Here is a 22082-nt window from a genome sequence, read left to right as displayed (position 1 = left end):
AGAAGTTCAACTGACTAGCATGTCATGAAATATCTCATCAAACCCAAAACAGTAAGCCATTTAAACAAGAGAAGGAAGCTTTATTTAGCAAAATCATGTTACAGAATGTGTGTGCACTCATCCAACCAATAAAGAATGCCTAAAGCCTAGCGCTAACTCTGGAAATCTCTGTCATACAAATGTTGGCAGAGTGAGAGGTATCTAACTTGAATTGCGGGAAAACAAATGTAAGACTTAACAGCAGAACTCAACTGTTCGATCCAAACGCATGTTTAAACTTGTTGCATACTTCCATCGAAACTGTTTATAGAGAAACTTTCTCTTTCTAAACAGCATCACCCCCTTTGCATACTGCGACAAGGTTTTGCCTAATAGTGATGAAGACACACTGCTCTTGATCCCTATCTAAAACACTGCTTTCCGTCGTTTAAACAAAGTAAGCAACTCAAATCACCGACTAAATCTCGAAATGACAGCACTAAAAGAATACAATCCATTATCCAGACAAACAAGAAATGAATAGAGAATAGAGTTAACTGACCTTAGATAGACGTCTCTCGACATAAGCTTCAATATTCCATTCGAGGTCTGCACTTAGCTGGATCGCAGTAACTTGACATTTCTGACTCACCGGGTCATATAAAACTAAATAACATTTCTGGTATGGATGTCCCTTTCCCTAGGTGGTTACAAATAAAACTTCACCGTTATTAAATTCCCATAGTATTTTCGCATATCTTATTATGGAGTTTGTAACTACTGGGAGCTGGATAACAAACACTTTAGTCCATGAGTCAGTCACATTGTAATCGTTCTTCACCCATACTTCAAAACTGGAGCTATCATAACATGGTGTAAATAAAATGCAAAGGTAGCCTCCTAAAACACCCAAATCAAGTTGACTGTTCATTCTATGGTTCATTAGATCATCTACTTGAGCGGTGAGTGCTATTTCCTTGAAGTTCTCACCGAGGATATCAAATGAAACAACAGTTCTTGTTTTGCTGGAATCAAGTCGTCTGGCTATCCAGTGAAAAGCTCCACAAACAAATATTACTTGGGCCTTAAAATACAAAGCTAATGTAATATTAATATCATAAGGAAAGATGTTGGGTATAGTTTTCCATGTATTCGATTCTGATGTATAAACTTGAATTTTACAACCCTTATTACTACCATCATAACACTTAGCCACCATAATCCTGTAAGCATTCGTATCACAATTATAACCAACCCCGTATCTAACACTGCGTACCTTATTTAGATTTATTTTGTTATAATCATCCGGCGGTCCAAATTTAACTTTTGGAATCAATATTTCCTTAAACTCTTTAGTATATGGATTCCAAAGCCAATGGTTATCCACCCGTTTATAATGATTATAACCTTTCACCAAAATCAAACCATAGGAAGAACCCACAATGTTAACCCTGCTTAGACCTGTATGATCTTTGAATGGAGAATCCATCTTAACATACTCACAGTGGTCTTTTTCCAATACTGTATGTAACGATGATGATTTTTTGGTATGCATACAAAATTCATGGGCATTACCATCTTTTATTGACAAACAATTTATATCTTCGCTTTCAATGCTGTGTTTAAAACGACTTTCCATAAATCATTGTTATTGAGTAAACTGTACCAGTGTTTTCTAACGCACCTGAATCTACATATTGATTTTGCAGGTAACATCAACAGTATATCGTCGATAATATCATCTGGGAAATCCGGCATAGGTGTTTGTAACGATCTTCGTCTCTTTCTCGAGGTATTCGTCTTCTTCATACTTTAAACCGGCCGGTGATGTTGTGATGCATGAGAAATAGATGAATAAGTTTTAGGTTTAGAATTGTTTAGAATTAAATAAGAGCCGAATATACAGTATGTGCATTTTTGTGGAGTCCGACTTTAAGGTCTAAATTTCAATCTCCACCACTGAATAAAAAAGAAAAATTATAGCCCACGGGCGCATGGGCAGGACTAGGGCCCATCGCCACTAAGGCCGAGCGTTTGAAGTTCTTTAATCTGCCAGCAAAGAAAAACATTCAAAATAACCAAGTACTTTGAACCTGGATTAAGAACAGAAGACACTGGTCTTGAAAGGGATGCATTACGCCCAACCATCCTTGTAGCGGCGAAAAGTTGTTGAGTTTGTGCAATGCACTGCAACCAACCAATTATGTAAACATATGCAAGAACCACACAACTGCAATTACTTTCTCAAGTTTCCTAATACTCCTGCTTGACAAGCTTCGCATACATAGCATAACGCATAACTGATATTGATCATTGCTCCACATTAAGCAATCAGGATCAGATGTTGGGTTCGCTGGATTGATCCAGAATGTCCGATTAACATATGTGAAATCGCAAATAGTTGGTTGTTTACAGCAACCTGAAAAAAGTTTTAAGAAACCAAACACCCAAATAATAAGCTTAGATCTTTAATCAGAAAAAGAAATTAACAAAAATAAAATAAAATGGCACTTCCTAGTTTTTGAGACAGTAGTACCTGAAGTGGCGATATATGAGCCGAGAAAAAGTAATCCGCAGATGCATAATGTTGACTAAGTTCAGTGCAGACATCAGTTCGAGCAAGACAGCTTCTAACTTTACTCCAATTTTCAGATTCAGTAACATAATTTTTAAGCCAAGTGTTCGGATTCCTAATTTAACTGTTAGATCAGAATTCCTAATTTAACTATGTTTTACAATACGTATCTTTGGACATCCGGTGGTTTGTTGCGAGCAACTCCAAATACAGAAGTTAGGCAATCCCTGGACAAAAATGGTAATGAAGTCCTAGCAGTCCACCAATACTGTTTTTCAACCTTCGGAAGAATAGCATATTCTCTGATGATTGGATCATATATCGTCTCTAAGTTCTAACTCCTGCATGGAAGCAAACTAGACGGCTGCATGAACCAGCAAAAGAACTACACACATGGTCTTAGTCATAGGCAAGGGGCTACGTTACCTGCTATGGAAGTGACTGTTTTCACGAGAAAACAATTGTTTGGACAGTTTGGTTAAAGAAAATGTTGTCGTTGATAGTAACCACGGTCGTCTGTTTTGATGGATAATATATAATATTAACAGATGTACAAAAACTGATTTACACAGTGGCATGGGGTTCCATACTTCCGTATAACTTCTAGATGGTAGAGATGGAACTAAATACATGATTCCAAACTTGCGATAGAGCTACTACAACTTAGGGTGAGCTTAAGTTCTTGCCAAAAGGCTGGACATAAAAGCAGCATTTTACCAATCATGTTTTTCTGCAAGTTTTTTATATCATTTAAGTGTGCAAGTGTTATTAGGCGAAGTCCCTCATGCATTACAAAGGTAAAATACTTTTGAAGTGGAATAACATATATATAATAAACTCGTCTACCATGAAAATGGAGTGAACACTGCACGTAAGGATTTATATAAAGAGAAAAACGCTATTGATGGATTTTTGGCAAATGCACCCGAAAATGAGGTCAAAAAATAAGTCAGCTAAAGTGAATTTCGAAGGTGTTGGAGTAAACTATCTAGCTAAATAGGTAATACAATAATCAATCTGATTTTTTTGACGATACAACTTATATGAAACAAATTCAAGGTTTTGGAAGATCGGTTGTTATGGTTTGTGATGTCGTGAGGTTTCTTATGGTCAGAGCCGGGCCCAGGGAAGGGTGAGAGGTGGGGTCGCCCTATGCCCAGATTTTCTTGAATTCCTGTTTTAAGGCATACCAAAAAATTTCAAGGCATACAAAATAGTTTTTCCATCCTAGATCACGTTACAGGGGGTGTCTATTGGGTAGTTCAATTACATATATACCCTTGAACAAAAAAACAAAATATGTTTTTAACATAAACATCTCTTTTTCTTCCTCCAACGGAACCACCTTTCTTCTCTTTCAGAATTTTTTTCCATCACCGTAATTAGTTATCGATTCATGAAAATTTGATCGTCGATTAAATTGAACTATATAATTGAATCGGAAATTCAACCATTTGAAGCTCCAACTCCTGAAATGAGGATAAGAAGGTATTTCCTACAAACCCAATCTCTTATTTGTTGTTTTTCATCGATCGAGTGGGTTAAATTATTAAAAATTTAGGGTTTTTGACAGTTACAGTAGCGGGTAAGGCCCTTTTTTCAACTGTGGCACTCAAAGTGACATGGGTATGTTGGTACTAAATTGCATAGCCGTGACTTTAGCCGGCAGGGAGACCTTTACTCTTCATGTATCTGATCTGAAGTTACGCAGTGAAAACTAAAAGAAAAAAAGAAGAAAAAAAGAGGCAAACTGAGTCGGCACCCGAGTTAGAATCCTGTCCCCTAAAAGTCTAGAATTGAATTTTTTTCTTCTTCACAACTGAACATTAGATAAAAACAAGATTATTCTGCCAAATATAAATTCCATTTCTTTGTGTGAAAGTAAAAGAAGCCATTTCGGTTGGTCTGGTCATAATGTCGAATAGATCGGTTTTTTGTTTTCTTTTACTCATTATGTAATTTGCTTTAGACTAATAATAACCATCTGGTGCCAAAGTAATTCTTTATTATGTACGTAGTACACATGCAGAGTATAGAAACCAGGACTAGCCGACTAAAACTGACAGCTTACAAATTTGTATCCTACCTACGTACCATGAAAAGGAAATCCGAAATTGACACAAAACAGGAAACCAGGAACCATGGAGCACCTATCTATGAACGAATAATAGTTTCGAGACAAGAAGATAATTAATGGAGAAAGATAAGTCAGGAAATTCTTTGCAAACAGCAGGAGTTGATGCCAAGAAACGAAGGGTTTCATATTTCTATGAACCAACAATAGGTGATTATAGTTACGGAGCAGGTCATCAGATGAAACCACATAGAATTCGTATGGCGCATAGTTTAATCCTTACTTATGATCTTCATAGGCATATGGATATCCAGGTTCCATATCCAGCTAAACCTGAAGATATTGCCAAATTCCATTCTGATGATTATGTCAAGTTTTTATCTTCTGTTAGTCCTGAATCTTTATCACGCGATGACGTAAAGAGGTTTAATGTTGGAGGAAATGATTGTCCTGCTTTTGAAGGTTTGTTCGAGTTTTGTCAAGCTTCTGCTGGAGGTTCTATTGGTGCTGCTGCTGCATTAAATAATAAGAACGCTGACATTGCTTTGAATTGGGCTGGAGGTTTGCATCATGCGAAAAAGTGTGAAGCGGCAGGGTTTTGTTATGTTAATGATATCGCTTTAGGGATTCCTGAGTTGCTCAAGCGTCATGAACGAGTTTTGTATGTTGATATCGAAGTGCATCATGGAGATGGAGTAGAGGAGGCCTTTTTCACTACAAATAGAGTCATGACTGTTTCGTTTCATAAGTTTGGGGGTTATTTTCCTGGAACTGGTGATCTCAACGACATCGGTGTGCGTGATGGAAAGTATTACGCACTAAATGTACCTCTTGATGACGGTATTGATGATGAGAGCTTTAAGGGTTTGTTTCGTTCAATTATTCAGAAAGTGATGCAAGTTTATCAGCCGAATGCGGTTGTTCTTCAATGTGGTGCAGATTCATTATCTGGTGATAGGTTGGGTTGTTTCAACCTGTCTATTGAGGGTCATGCGGATTGTCTAAGCTACCTTAGGTCCTTCACGTGCCTTTGATGGTGTTAGGTGGTGGAGGCTATACCATTCGTAATGTCGCTCGCTGTTGGTGTTATGAGACAGCAGTTGCAGTGGGAGAAGACAAGGAGCTTGATAACAATCTACTTCGCAAAAACGAATATTGCGAGTACTATGGTCCAGACTATACTCTCCATTTCGAAACAAGCAACATGGAGAATAAAAACTCGCCTAGAAATTTAGAGAGGTTGAGGAACTTTCTGTTGGAACAAGTTTCGAGAATGGAGCATGCTCCAAGTGTACCGTTTCAGGAGACACCACCCACAGCTGAACCCCCAGAAGCGGAGGAGGAGGATATGGATGAAGGACAGAAACGCAGGGATGTGTCAGATGGTGAATTCTACATGGATGACTGAATCCAAGGAAGATCGAAAGCCTGGCATTAAAGACTTGAGTCATGCTCAAAGAAGGATTTGGAATTCTTGACAGCTGCCAGTACGAGATATATATTCCAATTTTAGCGTCTCAATCATATATTGGTCTTGTTTCCATGAACATAATTATATGATTATTTCAATAGTCTTCATTATGCGCACCATTTGGCTAAACTATCAAATAGATTTTCTAATTAAAGTTGTTAATTTACTTGGTTGTTTACCCTATTTTCCATCCCACTTTTCCTCTTTCCCATCCCAATAATTCCTATCCCTAATTATCCTAAATACCACCCACATAAAACTTCGTATGTCGTAAGTTCCGTCTCTTGACAATTTATTTACATCTAACCAAACAAAAAATACCTAGATAATGTTTCGATCTCAATCTCCACCATCGTTACCGATTTGAACAACTTTTGTTTTTTTGATGAAAAAAATTAGTTGAACCCTGATTAGTTCAAACGTGATTTACACAATTATTAATTAAAGCTTCCCTGACATTTTAGACTTTCGAATTCGTGAGACGAAAGGAGGTTTGAATAATCTCAGCCATTAATCAAGCCTTGTCCACTTAATAGTTGGATCACACACTAATTTGACAACTGAATTACATTGACTGGCTATGAGTGCAAAGATATATCAACAAAAGAACAAATTAAACATCATCACCATACTGGAAGATCGTTAAGCAAGAGCTTACACTCATATTTTATTATGAAAATAAAGAAAAACCTACGCATCCATCAGCCATGTTCTGTTCCTAACTCGATGTACCAACAAAAGAAAAAAATAAAATCATCACCATAATAATGGTTTACCGAATAATTGCCGATTAAGGTGTACTATAATTATTAATTCGAATCTAATTTAAGGTTTCCAACTTGATAGGTTTTAATTTTGTTTGAAGATGAAGATGAAGAATAAATATGAAGATGAAGAATAAATATGGTCATAGTGATAGTCAGAGTATTCGACTTTTGTGAGTGGTATTTAGGAAACGGTCCGCGAGTTATAATCCCAGAGGTGTCACCATCCTTCCACAAAAAATCTATCAAAACAAAAGTAACACAAAAACCCCATCAAAACAAAATTAATACAAAAACCCCAAATTTAAATATTGATTTCATCAAATTTTATTTTGGTTTCATCAAATTTTATGATGAAACCAACATTTAAATTTGGGGTTTTTGTATCAATTTTTAAAAATTTGGGGTTTTTGTATCAATTTTGTTTACGATGGAGTTTTAATGGATCCCAACATTTGAGTGGGGTTTTTGTACCACAAGTTTGGTCACCTTGGGTTTTTATGACTAGTTTTGTTTAGGAAAAACCAAAACTAAAAAGTAAATTGATTGTAGAAATTGGGAAGGAAATTGGAAATAGGAAAACCAGGGATAGGATATAGGGAAAACCATTTACTTTTGAGTTATTTTATAAAAGGGTCGCATCTTTTTGGTTATATTAGGGTCTGGATCGTAGAAGTTGCAGTTGATGCGTTTGGGTCGAAAGCTAACTTTGACTGCCTAACATTTTTACCAGAATACCCTTATGAAATTGTTTAAGGACATAATATCCTAACACCATTAAGATTCTAAGAAACTTAACTGGGTCTAACAGATCCGATCCATTTTTAAACGGACCCATATTTTTCCCGTGTTATTACAACCATGGAATGCTTTGGGCGACGTGGAAGATTATCCGCCACTCTGACTGGAACATATTATACACGTTGATCATATAATACGTGTATGGCATTAAATGTATTGGTTTGTAGGGTATATATTCCAGCGGTAAGAGAACCTAAAGTTTTAGGGTTTGGTTTATCTTCTTTGGTAGAACGGCTGCTACTGCGACTGCGACTCATACTTGAACTAATTGAAAGATCGATAATCCAATTGAAGAGAATAGTGAGGGATTACATTTATTATCAGTACTTCATATTTTCCCCTCTACCAAATACAGGTATACATTAATTTCAACCATCTGTGATTTGTGCTTAAATTCTAGGGTTTCTATAATGTTAATTTAGTAAATCTACTGTCAGATTTGAAAAATTAAGTAGTTGAAATCCTAGTTAGCAATTCGGAGTTCGGCATACTTTCGGGACGGCAATCGTACGAGTATTATTCGGATTTATAAAAATTAAATTCGATCTAAAATTCGGTCAACGGTTCGCGAGTCGGGAGTAATTCGGAACGCCATACGTACGTGTATAATTTATTTTACTAATTTGTGTTCGGTATTGAAAATTCGGTATGTATTAATTAATAAATAAATATATTTCTGGTGTGGGGGAGTATCATTTGGGATTTAAAAGATTATATACGTAATATATTTAGAATTGACACCAACACACACCCAGTGCAGTGGCTTGAGGTGTAGTATTGGAAGCAAGAGAGCGAAGTTCGAATCCCATCGTTCACATTTTTGAAAAAAAAACATTAATATCTTGAAATCAGTGGGTTATAGAGTAGATTTGGGCTTTGAATAGTATTGGATCGGGTAATGATTCGGAAATTAGTAAAATTCACGAATTATTCGCCAAGTACCTGGTTTGGACTTATGGTAGTTCGGGCGTATTATTCGGGAACGACCGATACGGAAATACGCCGAATTGCTAACTAGGGTTGAAATGAAGTATTTTGTTCTTGATATGATCAATTTAGTTGGTGACATGTGTATTATTCCATTCTCTTTATTTAGATGCTAGCTCCTTTGTAGAAGTTCTGTAGAAAAATGATTGTTTAGTTGTCGGTTTTAAAAATGAAATAATGGTGTTGACATTGATTTTGTCGTCTCTATTATCCGTTAGCTGTTTCTTTCACTTGTCTTCTTTTTCGTTTTTTTTTTCTTTTTGTTTTTACCAGTCACTCTATATAGCTTTGAAGATTCCTTTCTTTTTGTATTTCTTTAATGATTCACATGGTAGTTGTCTGATTGTGAAAGGATTAAATATGCAGTACGTTGTCGTATGTGATATTGTACTGAATTAAATATGTGTGGTTGTAGGATGGGTGGGGGAGGGCAGAAAGAAGAAAAGGAGTACTAAGTCTGGTGACTCTTCGGAAAGTGAAGAGGTCCATATACCTAATTATAAGGTAGAAAAATGCAACGGTAAGTGTGTTGTTGGTGAGGATTCTGGTAAGGAAGACGTTTTTGGGGGTGATGTTGGTGTGGACTACTCTTTGTTTGAGAATACATGAACTGGTGCAACTGATGATGTGAATGCTCAATCTAGAGAAGGTGTTGGAGAAGTAGATTGGAGTATTTCACCTGAGTTCATTCTGTAATACTACTCGAACAACATCAGTTTCTTCTCTTCATTTAATGGATCAGCATCACTAAAGGCCCATTAGCCTCTCATGGTTGCCATGAAGGGGAAAGAACGGTTCTAAATAACAGATTAGTCAAAAATGGGATATTTCACCTGAGCTGTGCGTAATAAAATGGGAAAAATATTGTTTGGTCCTTTTTTTAGGTGGGTCCATGTCTGTTTGGTTCTTTGGTCAAACGCTTTTACTGTTTGGTCCATAATTATTTGAAAATATTAAACTGACAAAAATACCCTTCCGTGTTAATTTTTACATATTTTCTTGTAGCAGTTCATTCCAGAAATGAAGTCCATATAAAAATCTAAAAAACAGACTTCATTCCAGAAATGAAGTCCATATAAAAACTTAAAAAAACAGACTTCATTCCAGAAATGAAGTCCATATAAAAACCTAAAAAAACAGACTTCATTCTGTAAATGAAGTCCATATAAAAACCTAAAAAAAACATACTTCATTTCTGAAATGAAGTCCATATAAAAACATCAGCAATATCATCTTCATCTTCTTCGACGTCTTCAACAGCAGCAGAAACATCGTCGTCTTCAAAAACACCAACAGCAACATCATCTTCCATCGTCTTCATCAAAACAGATCGGGTTCATCTTCGTTGTCGTCGTCGTCTTCATCAAAACATATCGTCGCCGTCTTCATAAAATAGATAAAGTTCATCGTCGTCTTCATCGTCAACAGCAGCAGCAGCAACAAATCTTTATCTTCTTCATCTTCTTCATCATCATCAGTAGAGACAAAAACATTCAAAATCAAGATCGTAATCAATAACATCAACAACAAACACCATCTTCAACAACATCATCAACATCATCTTTATCATCTTCAACTACAACACATCATCATCTTCAACAAAACAACAACAAAAAAAGAAAACATCATCTCGTCTTGGTTGCGTTCAACATGAGCAGAGAAAAAAGATTCGAGAGGAAAAAAAGAACGAGACCTGGAAAAGAAGAGAGAGAATGTGAATATGAAAAGTAAGATATTTTACATTGATTTTTGTATATATGTGGTCCCCAAGGACCAAACCATTATTTTCTAGGACAAAACAATAATATAAGGGTATTTCTGCCACTACAAGATAACATTTACATCATCCATGACATCACCCTAGGACCAAACTATAATTTTTAGGACCAAACTATAATTTATATTACCAAATAGGATCAAACAGACAATTGATTGGGTCAATTGGACTAGACTCTCTCTAATATATTATTTCTAGGACATAATGGTATTTCCTATAAAATGGGAAAAATCCTAAATAACAACATAGCCCTTGACCAACAACAAAAGTGCAACATCAACATAACAAAAGCCAAAAACATATCCAGGTGATAAAAGAAAATCTACAGAAATCCATAATTCCCAAAATCAATAGCCAGAGTTGCTAGTTTAAACCACCTTATAGTTGTTCCCATCTCATCAGGAAGGATGACAAATTTGGAGTAGAATGCGAGCATCAAAGTAGTGTTTGTTTCAGATGATGGTGCTGCAACGCCAAATAAAATCAACTTTGAGAAACTCTTATTATCTAATAATAATAAATTAAAAATAATAAAAAGAAGATCCCAAAAGAAAATACACAAACTTGGTCAATTAACACAATAACGGTAATTCCTTGGTGAAAAAGACACGTAAAATTTGATACTGTTCAAATGGACGAGAATGTAAAAATGACCAGGATGTAAACAGTTTCATCCTGCCTGTTTTCAAATACTCTTTTTATTTTTAATTTACATCATGATGCATCTAGTTTCACACTCACTATTTTTTAAATTTAAGCCACGATGGATCCAGATTCATTTGTTACTATTTTTTTGATGTCCATTTCTCACCCATACTAATTTTTATTCGTCCATTATAACCATGTTTTAAAAATATTTGGCAATTGATCCAATTTCTCAAAGAAATAACGAGATAGTAAAAAATGACACTTAATGATCAGTGGCCAGAGATTTAAACAAAACAAACAAAAACGGCACGCCCAAGATCAGTGCAAGTGTACAAACCTAAGAATTCTAGATAAAAAATCTCACGGCTGATTATTAAACATGAAAACTATTTGTAGACTTGGATCAAAAACCTAGAGAAATCAACAAGTGTGCCTAATGTCAGTAATATATCACCAGATAGGTAATGCCACTTACGGGTCGATACAAAGCACTAGCGCTCATTGTTATTCAGTGTCCTAGAGAAACCCAGGAACCACGACTGAGATCAGATGGGTCTTTTGATCCACCAAAAATAACACCTAATGGGTGCCCCCAGCCAGTCCGAAATGATGCTCGGAATCGAATAGTCAAATGCCTCACAGCCAGTCCGAAATGATGCTCATAACATTTTTACTGAACACCAGCAAAATGTACAATAAGAAAGCAAAGATAGGCCACCTCCAAAATGAATCAGACAATGAGAGAGAGAGAGTAAAGTCATGAAATTATTAAATGTAATCAATCAACACTGACTCAATGGTGAATTATGCTCAAGAGAAGTACTCTTGTTATCAAAATAGCAAAACACATCAATTGCAGTCTATATGTCAGCCTGTGAGCCTCTATGTGTCAACATATTCCTTTCAGTAGACAAAACGGTTGAGCTCAATGGTTATAACCAGACCAAACATGTATAAACAATTAGATCCAAAGATGTATTAGTGTTCACAATTTTTATACCAACAGTCGAATAGATTTCCTAGAAATCTGTAAGCCTAAGATTACTGGGAAAACTCTCAATTTCCCGGGATATATCAAAGTTAGCATTTTGTTTACCATTAAGAATAAATCACGAAACGCATCGCAACAAGAAGCTAACTATACGATATAAGATCCTGTATTAATTAAATTCAGAAATGAACTCTTGTCTATAATTCACTATATAAATTTTCAAAGAACGTAATTATCATGTTTGTACCATGAATAAAATTGCCGCATATAGGGCCAGAATGTTGCCTGGTCCACTGTTCAACTGTCATCCAAGCCCTTTAACCAGTTAACCGAAGCAGCCCACCAGCCTGCCCAGTATTACGAAGACCGGTCAATGGTCAAAGTCAACCGTTGGTCAACTGTCAAAGTCAGGTTGCACGTCGTACCTCTAGTCAATTTTCAGTCATATTGCCAGCAGTGCTGCTAACCAATTTCCATCCAAGTATTCTGCCGCACTGCCATCCAGTTTCTAGCCATGTTGCCAGATGCGCTGTCAACCAACTCCCATCCATACTGCCAGCCCATTCTTCCTGTCAATCATCAATCCAGTCTGTCAGCATGCAGAATTAATGCAAGGCATGGCCAGGAGGCATGCAGTATTCATTCCAGCAGTTTCATGCGGAATTTAACATAGAGGCATGAATGAGCAGTTTCATGCAGAATTTAACATGGAGGCATGAATGAGCAGTTTCATGCAGAATTTAAGTTTATATTGAAATTAGGAATTCAATTGTATAAATAAGGAGGTCCTGAGGGCTAGAGGGGGGAGGCGAGCAATGAGAAAAAAATACTATTGTAATTCTAATATCAATAAAATTCACCCCCAAGGGGATTCGTCGGTGGATGTAGGAAAACCATGCCGAACCACGTTAAATTTGTGTCTGTCACTCTTGACTATTTTCTGTTATTAGCCTTGTTTCCATCTACAACATGAAAATCATCGTGTTTAGTTCCTGGGAATATTTCTGGATGCAAACATTGGCGCCGACTAAGGGGATTACGAGAAAAAGGATCGTGTTTTCCCGTTGAGAAAAGTAGTACAGAATGCTTCAAAATCGTTTCTGTCGAAAAGCAGTTTGAATGTCTTGAAAAATCACTGATGCAGTCCAGTTGATCGTAACTGTTGCAGTCCAGTTTGATCGCAATTGTTGCTGTCCAGCTGATCGCAGCTGCTGCAGACTAGGTATTCGCAATTACTGTAGTCCAGTTGGTCGCAACTGCTGCAGTCCAGATTCGCAGTTCGAGATTTGCTGAAACTATTACCTTTGGAAACCACCCAAACTATACCACTACATGGGTTGTTGAAACTATTGTCGGGATGTTCGGTCCATGACAAAAGATGGAGAGAAAATCACCAAGATTGTTGCCAGGATGTTCGATCCGCAGCATGTTCAAGTGCAAAGTTCGAAAAAATTTGCTTCCCGAATGACGCAGTGTTGAGAATATTTCCTACATCTCTAGGCGTTTGAAAACCCTAGAGAGGACCTCCAGAAAGGCATCGCAAAAAGTTCCTGAAAACATCACAAAAGGAGAAGCAAAGTTGTGGCGGAAAGGTCTTGAGGAAAGACAACAGTTCACAAAGACTGTTGCAAAGGATTCAAAGAAAAGACAACAGTTCAAAAAACTGTTACCAAACTGTTACAAAAAGTTCAAAAAAAAAGATCACAGTTCGTGAAAACCGTGGCGAAAAGGTTCAAATAAAAAAAAAAATCAGAAAAAGCCGGCGGCAACTGCCGACGTTCACCACCGGTGGCAACGACCGGCGGAAAGTCACTACAGCGGGTTTCGTACACCCACGTCAGCATTTCTGTTCACCACGTCAGGGAATATTCACCCACTTTAGCGGCTTGGTTCACCCACTTACGTCAGAGGTGAATATCACCCTCGTCAACAGTTACTGACGTCATCAGCAAATTCCGTTAGCATTTCTAACAACGTCAGTTAAATCTAACACTGTCACAGATCGAGCCAATCAGGATCGACTGATTTAACGCCGTCATGACGTCGTCTATAGCGCCACCATTGTTAGATCATAACTCGGTCGACCTCGCATGCGTTTCTATCTCAAGCATGTTTGTCAATGTTAGTGATCAAAACTATGAGTCTTGATTTCTAGCCTACATAACTAAGTCTCGGACTAGGATAAAAAACTGTAGTTGAGCTCAAGGACTTCATGGCGATTCATCATACAACAATGAAGATCTACTCAAGGAACCATGGAACTTCATCAACAAAAAGGTATGTGGAGACTTGAACTTATCTATCACTCAAAAGTCTATCTCTTCTATCTCCTACTTCTTATGAGATAAAAGTCGTATGCTATATAGACTGGATCATACACATTTGATATTTCGAGCTGAGTATATCTCGCCTATCTATATCTCGAAATCATGTGTTGGTAAAGCGTTCCGCTTTGACGAAAGTCATGAAAAGTTTCAATTACTTTGAGAATTGCTCTGACGTGAAACGGTATGTGAATGACGGATATATAACGTCCTCTGAGAATGTGTCAATAATTGGAATGAGAGTTTAGATTACATAACCATGTATTCCTTAATCCGAAGTTTTCGAACTTTGTTGATTGAGAGAAACCGGAGGAATTGGCTTTGCCAAGTCCACGAACCCAGTCCGCGAACTGACGGAAGTTGTCGACCGAGAATTTCTGCTGGGATTTTCCAACAACTCGTTTGCGTGTAAGTCCGTGAACTCAGTCCGCGAACCTAGTTCACAAACTGGCGAAAGTCTCCTTGCCGAGATTTTCTGCTGAGTTTGGAAAACTCCACCGGTTGTCTTAAGTACGCGAACTTGTTTGTGAGCTTAAGTGGTTATGATCTAAAGATGTGCTCTGAACATGAAACTTAAATTACTAAGGAATACTTTATGCAAACCGTGTCTATCAAGTTCATGAGCCGATTTAATCGAATCGAATCATCTTTGTTTAAAGTGTGTCTTGTGTAGTTACATAAGATCTCACAGCAATTGAACAACTCTTTAACTAGTTCATTTGAGTCAATTGAGCTAGTTATGGTGAAGCGGAACAAGGTTAATATGAAATGCTCATTTGGTTAACCTTTTGGGTTACTATGTTGAACCAACATACACGTACACGTTTGGGAATGGTTTTCACAAACCCAGTAAATGTCTAACCAAGTGTGTGTGACAAGCTAAGTTTTCGATCTAACGGTTGAGAAATATTAGCTTGAATCTAAATCAGGTTTTCATCTAACGGTGAATATGGATTGCTTTGTAACTAAGGAAAAACCCTGATTTGAAGGCTATATGAAGGAGACATCTAGCATTGTGCAAACTAATCCCCACACGTCTGTGTGATACTAGTGCGCTCGCTAGAGTCGATTCTCCTTTAACCTTTGGTTTTCTTCTTTAAAACTAGGTTAACGACTTAAAGACTTCATTGAGATTGTGAAGACAAACCGATACTACTTTTATCATAGTTGTGTGATCTGATCTTGCATCTTCTATCGTACGAGTACAATCTTTGATTGGCTTGAGATCGTGAGAGTTCTCCGATAGGAAAGATAAAGAAGTCACAAACATCTTCGTCTAACTGTTTGTAATTCCTCGAAAAACCGCCTGTGTAGTCAGGAAGGATTGTAGAGAGGTGATTGATTAATCTAGGATGTTCTTCAGGAATATAAGACCAGATTATCAATTGGTTCATGTTCACCTTGATTTCATATCTTAAGACGGAACAAAACCTAGGATTTATCTGTGGGAGACATATTTATCCTTTGATAGACTTTTCTGTGTGCGACAGATTTGTTTATTATCAAGTCTGCGATTTTGGGTTGTAGCAACTCTTGGTTGTGGGTGAGATCAGCTAAGGGAATCAAGTGTGCATTATCCTGCTAGGATCAGAGGCGTAGGAGTACAACTGTCCCGGGGTAGTGTCTGTACCCAGTCCGAAGTTAGCTTGGAGTAGGCTAGTGTCTGTAGCGGCTTAATACAGTGTGTATTCAATCTGGACTAGTCCCTGGGGTTTTTCTGCATTTGCGGTTTCCTCGTTAACAAAATTTCTGGTGTCTGTGTTATTTCTTTTCCGCATTATATTTTATATAATTGAAATAATACAGGTTGTGCGTTCGTGATCATCAATTGGTTGTTGATGGATATTGATTGATCCTTGGACATTGGTCTTTGGTACCGTCCAAGTTATTCCTTGTATTTGATAAAGACTTGCTATTGTTTTTATCTTGAGTAAAATCAAATCAAGAGAGATATATTAACTCCTTGAGATACTTTTATCTAGATTGAGTCTGACTGTCTAATTGATTCTCTAGCAAAGTATTTCGGAGTTAGTCCATACAGATTGCTAAGAGAAATATTGGGTGGTGTTGTTAGACCCCCGCTTTTCAATTGGTATCACAGCTGGCAAACACGTTAAAGACCTCATCAGTTTGTGTTTGTAGCGATCTGACTCTATGGTCAGAGGTGCTATATCTATTAACGTACCACCAGTCTTTGATGGCTCAAACTACTCAGCATGGAAAGTTGCAATGTGTGTTTATCTTCAAGCATGTGATTTTCAAACCTGGTTATGTATTGTTAACGGCTATAATCCTCCGGTTAATAAAAAAGAAGATGTATCTATACCAAAGGATGTTGGTAGTTATAGTCCTTAAGAATCTCTTGCTGCAATGCAAAACTCTTTTGGATTAAATGCTATCAGACATGCCGTTACCCCAGATCTTCAGTACTATGTGGCCACTTGCACTAAGTCTAAAGAATCCTGAGATATCTTAGAAACTGTATTTGACAAGAGATACGTTTCTAAGAAACATGCCATCAATTGAGGGAACAACCTCAACACTCCTACCATGAATACCTCCTGTGGACATGTGACAATTCGTGATCCAATTTCTGTTCAAACACTTGATTCAAATGTTGTTTCCGAGACAAGTAAATCCTCTAACTTATCTTGGGCTGATGAGTGTTGTTCATCTGGTTATCAGTTCAATAAACCGTTATTAACAGAAATGATCAAGGATTTTTTAAAAAGGAGCGTTAGATGTGATAAACATCCCTTGTCATCTAGTGCTTATAAAGATTATATGGAAGATAAATCTCTCTGTGTCGACATCTTGAATACGTCTGTTGGATGTGATTCTACAGCCCTCGCAGCAGAAACCTCCATACACTCAAAATCTGATTCAGAAATTGAGTTTGACAAAGAGATTTTCGATTTCTTGAACAAAGAGGTCCTTCAAGAAAATCTTCAACTAAAAGCTTTATTGAAGAAACTGGAATCTTTAATCCAAGTGAAAGATCTTGAGATAGATTGTCTTAACGATCAACTCACTAGGACCATTTTTCTAAAGGAAAAATATATTAATACTCTCAAATATGATCTTCAACGATTATCTGGAAGTTCTGATAAAATCTCAGCAATGTTATTTGGTCAGAAATCCTTTGAAAACACTGATGGTCTAGGATTTAATAACAAGACTGCATGTATCATCAACTATGTTCCTAAGTGTCATGGGAAAACAAAGGATGGAAGTTGTGATAAACAGAAGGCACTTCAACAAGATAAAGGATCGCCGGTTTGTTCGTTTTGTGGAAATGAAAATCATGTTCAAAACATGTGTTGGAGGTTCAAGCAGAGGAACAAAAGAATTTCTAAACTACAAGAGAACATGCAAAAGTTGAATCTAAATAATCAAAGGTCGTGCAAAACCAATGCTTCCAGAATCAGAAGGAGGAGGACACCTGTTTATGCAACAAGCCTTGACAAGCAAGGGGGCATCTGGATCACTTTGTCTCTGGTTGAGCTCAGAGACTCCTGCACCCTCATTCTTAGCTTGAGAGAATTGAGGCTCTACATCTTGTGGGTCAAGTATGTATCTTTGTTTGTTAAGAAAATATCATGCTAACGATATTGATTGTGGATCCTTAAACTGTGGAAGACTGTGTCAAGGATCAAGGTTTGACACTTTTAAATCTTCTTATCTTCTTCTTTCCTCTCATACGTTTTCATGGATCCTGTAAGTAGAGGAACTTCCAAAAGTAATGCAGTAGAGGCAGTCAACGTATATCTGTACAAAGGAATTACTTCCTCAAGGATGATAAAGAATAAGTCTACATTCAATAGAAAAATTTCTTCCTCTAACTGTCTCTTTTCTGGTTGTCGTGTTGATGATCATTTTAGAGAAATGGTGAAAGACTTCATCAGCAAAAGAAATGATTTAAAATCTCGAATCATTTCCTCTGTGGAAGAAATAACTCACTATGAACAAAGGTTGTCTCTAACCAAGAATACCTTGCATGATCTAAAAAGGTAACTTAGTGAGTTAACTGATATTTCTGAAGATTTAGAGGAATTGAAGGATCCCATAATCAATGGGTTTTTCAATAACAAGAAGGAGTTTTCTGTAGATGCCCTGAGAAAGATCTACAATACCTAGTAAGTCTTCTATTTGGATTAGTTGGAAGAATAACTAGGGTTTTATATAGCGATGATTGTGACTACACATAGTTATTTTTGTTTTCATCTTCTTATGTTATTTTTTAGGTTTATTGGTATTAAATTCTAAAAATATTTGTAGGATGATGTTATTGCAGTATTTATCGTTATGATTTTGTGATACTGCAATTTGATTATGGGATATGTATTGTTTGCATCCGTGAACTTGAAGGTCCCATATGCTGTCAAAAGTAAAGTCGTTCATGAATTAGTATTCGTATTGATGAAAAGACGAATGGACTTTTAACAATTACAAAAGTTATGCCTATGCAGTCATGTATTTGATGGAAAATAGGATAAAATCTTTTGTTTGACAAGGATAAAGTCTATTATGTCGTTATGATGGAAAATAAAATAGATCCTTGTATGTTATCCACGGTATTGATCCTCATTGATCCATTTTGTTATGTTTTACAGTGAAGGCTCCATTGTGTGTCTTATGTTGAGCACTATACAACGAAGTCGATTTTTCTTATTGACGTGTTCTGATGATGTGGAATGGCTCGAGCATCACTTTGGGTCGTAAAGAATCGATTTGGAGCGTGGAGTGAGGAAGTTTACGCAAGAAATTCCAAGTTTGGTAAGAAAATATTCGGAAAATATTGTTATTCACTGCCCGCATAATGAAGAATTATATTGGAGTTATTGGCGATATTTGGAGCTGTTGTTGGGTATAAATAGGCTCTTTGGGACTACTAGAGAGGGTGTTGAGAGTTTGGGGTCGATTGGGCGACCACAGGGAGGTTGCAGAGGCGAAGAAATCGGGACTTGCAGGATTGTTCACCTGCTGATGCTGAAGAAGAAGGAGGAGCTCAAGAATACGAAGAACGGACGGCCAAAGACCGTCGTTTTTCAACAGTTCCAGCAGCAGTAGAGAAGTGTCGCAGTTTAGCAGCAGTTTTTTGGTATCGTTTCTTTCTGGACGTTTTTTGTGAGTCTCAGAACCACTGTTTTATAAATTTTGACTTTTAATCATACTTTGAGCATCAAATATATATTTTGAGAACATGATTATTATGATTATCTAAACCCCAACACTGGGATGATGGAGGAAGTCGTTCTTTACGCATATGATAATTATATTAATTCTTTTTTTGACTACTTGCACTTTTTATTAATCGATTTATGATTTTTCTTAATTGGTTGTGATATCGTATGATGATGTATGCTTGGCCGTAGTGCTTTTGATGCGTCATGCTAGTGATATACAATAAATATTCTAAAAATCTACCTTGGCAAGAATGAGAGTCCTTATTATTTGAGCTATAATTGTTTCGAATAAATATATGAATTGTGTGAATGATTAATGGTGGAATCATGTGTCCTAGTGTCTCTTGATCCTGTGACAAATATTGTGTATATATTTTTGTTTTTTTTTTAAATCTTTGCAAGTCCGAGCAACGAACTTTTACTTATCACTAGAAAAAAACTACGACAAAATGGCGCCGCCGACACGGACTTGTTTATAGATTTGTTTTTAGGTTTTTTTTTTACTATTATTTGTTCCTTTTTACGTTTCTTTTTGTGTCTTTGATTTACAGGTTCGAAGTGGAATACTAAGGACTTGGGAACAAAAAGCTTAAAGCTAAAAGCTAAAAGAGAAGAAAAAAAAAGACATAATTTTTTTTTTTTTAGGATTTAATTTTTATTATTATTATTTTTTTTGTATGTAGCTTTTATTTATTTATTTTAGAATTTGTAAATAGGCTTTATTTTTCATAATTTTTGGACTTTTTATTTGGACTTTATTCTGGACAATCGGACTTTATGCTTTTTTTAACCCTACGGAAGGGTCTTATTATTAATAAAAAAAATTATATATAAACTGTGTGCAGGGAAGGACGACGATTACTATATCGTCTCGTCCCCTCGGGTTCGTACATGACATAGGAGTCGTGGCCCGAGTCGACTTCAACGGTTCATCCCCCGTATGGTACGGGAGGTAAGTCCATCGAAACACTCGTGAATCTCCTGTAAGCGAGTTACTGCATTCCTTAAGGTGATTCATTGATTGAGGACGAATTTGGACTGTTTTTAAATTATTAGTAAAGGGAAAGGCCTGGCCAATACAAGATAAGGGATCGGATTTCATCACCGCTCCCTTCCTGTCCGCCTTAGGAAAAAGAAACCTAACGCGAACCCAAGCTTAAAACTTGAATAGAACGAGACCGATAGGGTAACGCGCTTATTAGGAAAAAATTTCGAAGGATATTGGTTACTTTTCTTAAGCACACCTTGAAGTTCATAATGGTTTCTGTGATTTGAATGCGTGACTGCGCCGCGTTGTGATAGCGGTGAGGCCTTGGGTATCAAAGCTCCACTGAGCTTCCCTCGCCTCAATTCAACTTACTTTGACTCGGATTGATTCCAGATGGGTTTGCTTAAATTGTAACGAATTCCCCTTCGAGAGATAGAAGCAAGTCTAGAAACAATCTAAGTGGAGCCATCATGCTTGTTGTTTGCTAGATTTTATAGGTTTGATTTGGTCGAGTCAGCCTTGTTTGTGATTGTGTAGAATTCCCTTGCAATTAAGAATGTCGAACTGGTATGATAGAAGCCAATACAATGATTATCGACCTGAATTTGAATATGGACATCATCCTTTTTATGACCATGTTGGGAATAGTGCTTGGGAACGCCATCCTTTGGAAGGATATGGGTCATACCCTGGTGAGCCCAATTACTATCCACACATGCATCAGTCTTACGAGCAAGAAGATTATAGTACTAGTTCTTCGTCTCTAGAGGATACAATCAAACTACTGAAAAGTAGTCCTTTTTATGATCCCTCTGTTCCTATTCCTCCTTTAGAAGAGTCCCTCAGGGAGTTAGCTGAGTCGACGCGTAAGTTAGCTGAGATGAATAGTGTAATTATAGATGAAAGAACTACAATAATGAGTGAACTTTCTATAGAGGAATCCCTCAAGCTGATGGCTAAGACGAACGAAAGACTTGCTCGAAATAATCTTACTTTCCAATATAGTGTTTCCAATAATACCCTTAAAAATGAGGATAGTTATTTTCATAATCAAGATGACGAGGTTAGAATTGGTGATACTACTTTTTTTGATGAGGTTCGATGTTTTTCATGTTATTATGATGAGGATAGTGTTGATGGAAAATCATACTTATGTAGGAATAGTGATCAGGAAATGGTTACTCAAATTGAGCTTTACAATGATAATATTATTTCTAGTTCAAATCCAAATAATTTTAATAATTATTCACCTGTTCAAAAGGACGAGGATTTGACTAGAGATACCCTCGTTTTAGACGATGTAGTATTTCCTTTTTACAAAGCCGATAATAACTTAGAAGAATCTCTTGAATATTTTAAGGACTCTGAAGATACGGAAATTCAAGAAATAATCAGAGGTCTATCTAGAGACACTGAAAACTCTAAGTTTGGGGGTGATTATCACTTCCCTAGTGCCTTACCTTTAACTCTCAGAAAGTCCCCACACTTAGGACTTGATATCTGTGCCTCGACCATTT

At 36.8% G+C, this 22082-nt stretch overlaps 1 pseudogene; it reads left to right on the top strand.

The window, feature by feature from the left end:
* The first annotated feature begins 4747 nt into the window (after positions 1 to 4747).
* On the top strand, positions 4748 to 6106 carry LOC113316366 (annotated as a pseudogene).
* Positions 6107 to 22082: the final 15976 nt, after the last annotated feature.

The sequence above is a fragment of the Papaver somniferum genome, chromosome 10 (assembly GCF_003573695.1).
Source record: "Papaver somniferum cultivar HN1 chromosome 10, ASM357369v1, whole genome shotgun sequence".
In the NCBI taxonomy this organism is placed as follows: Eukaryota; Viridiplantae; Streptophyta; class Magnoliopsida; order Ranunculales; family Papaveraceae; genus Papaver; species Papaver somniferum.
This window is presented reverse-complemented; position numbering and strand designations above follow the sequence as displayed.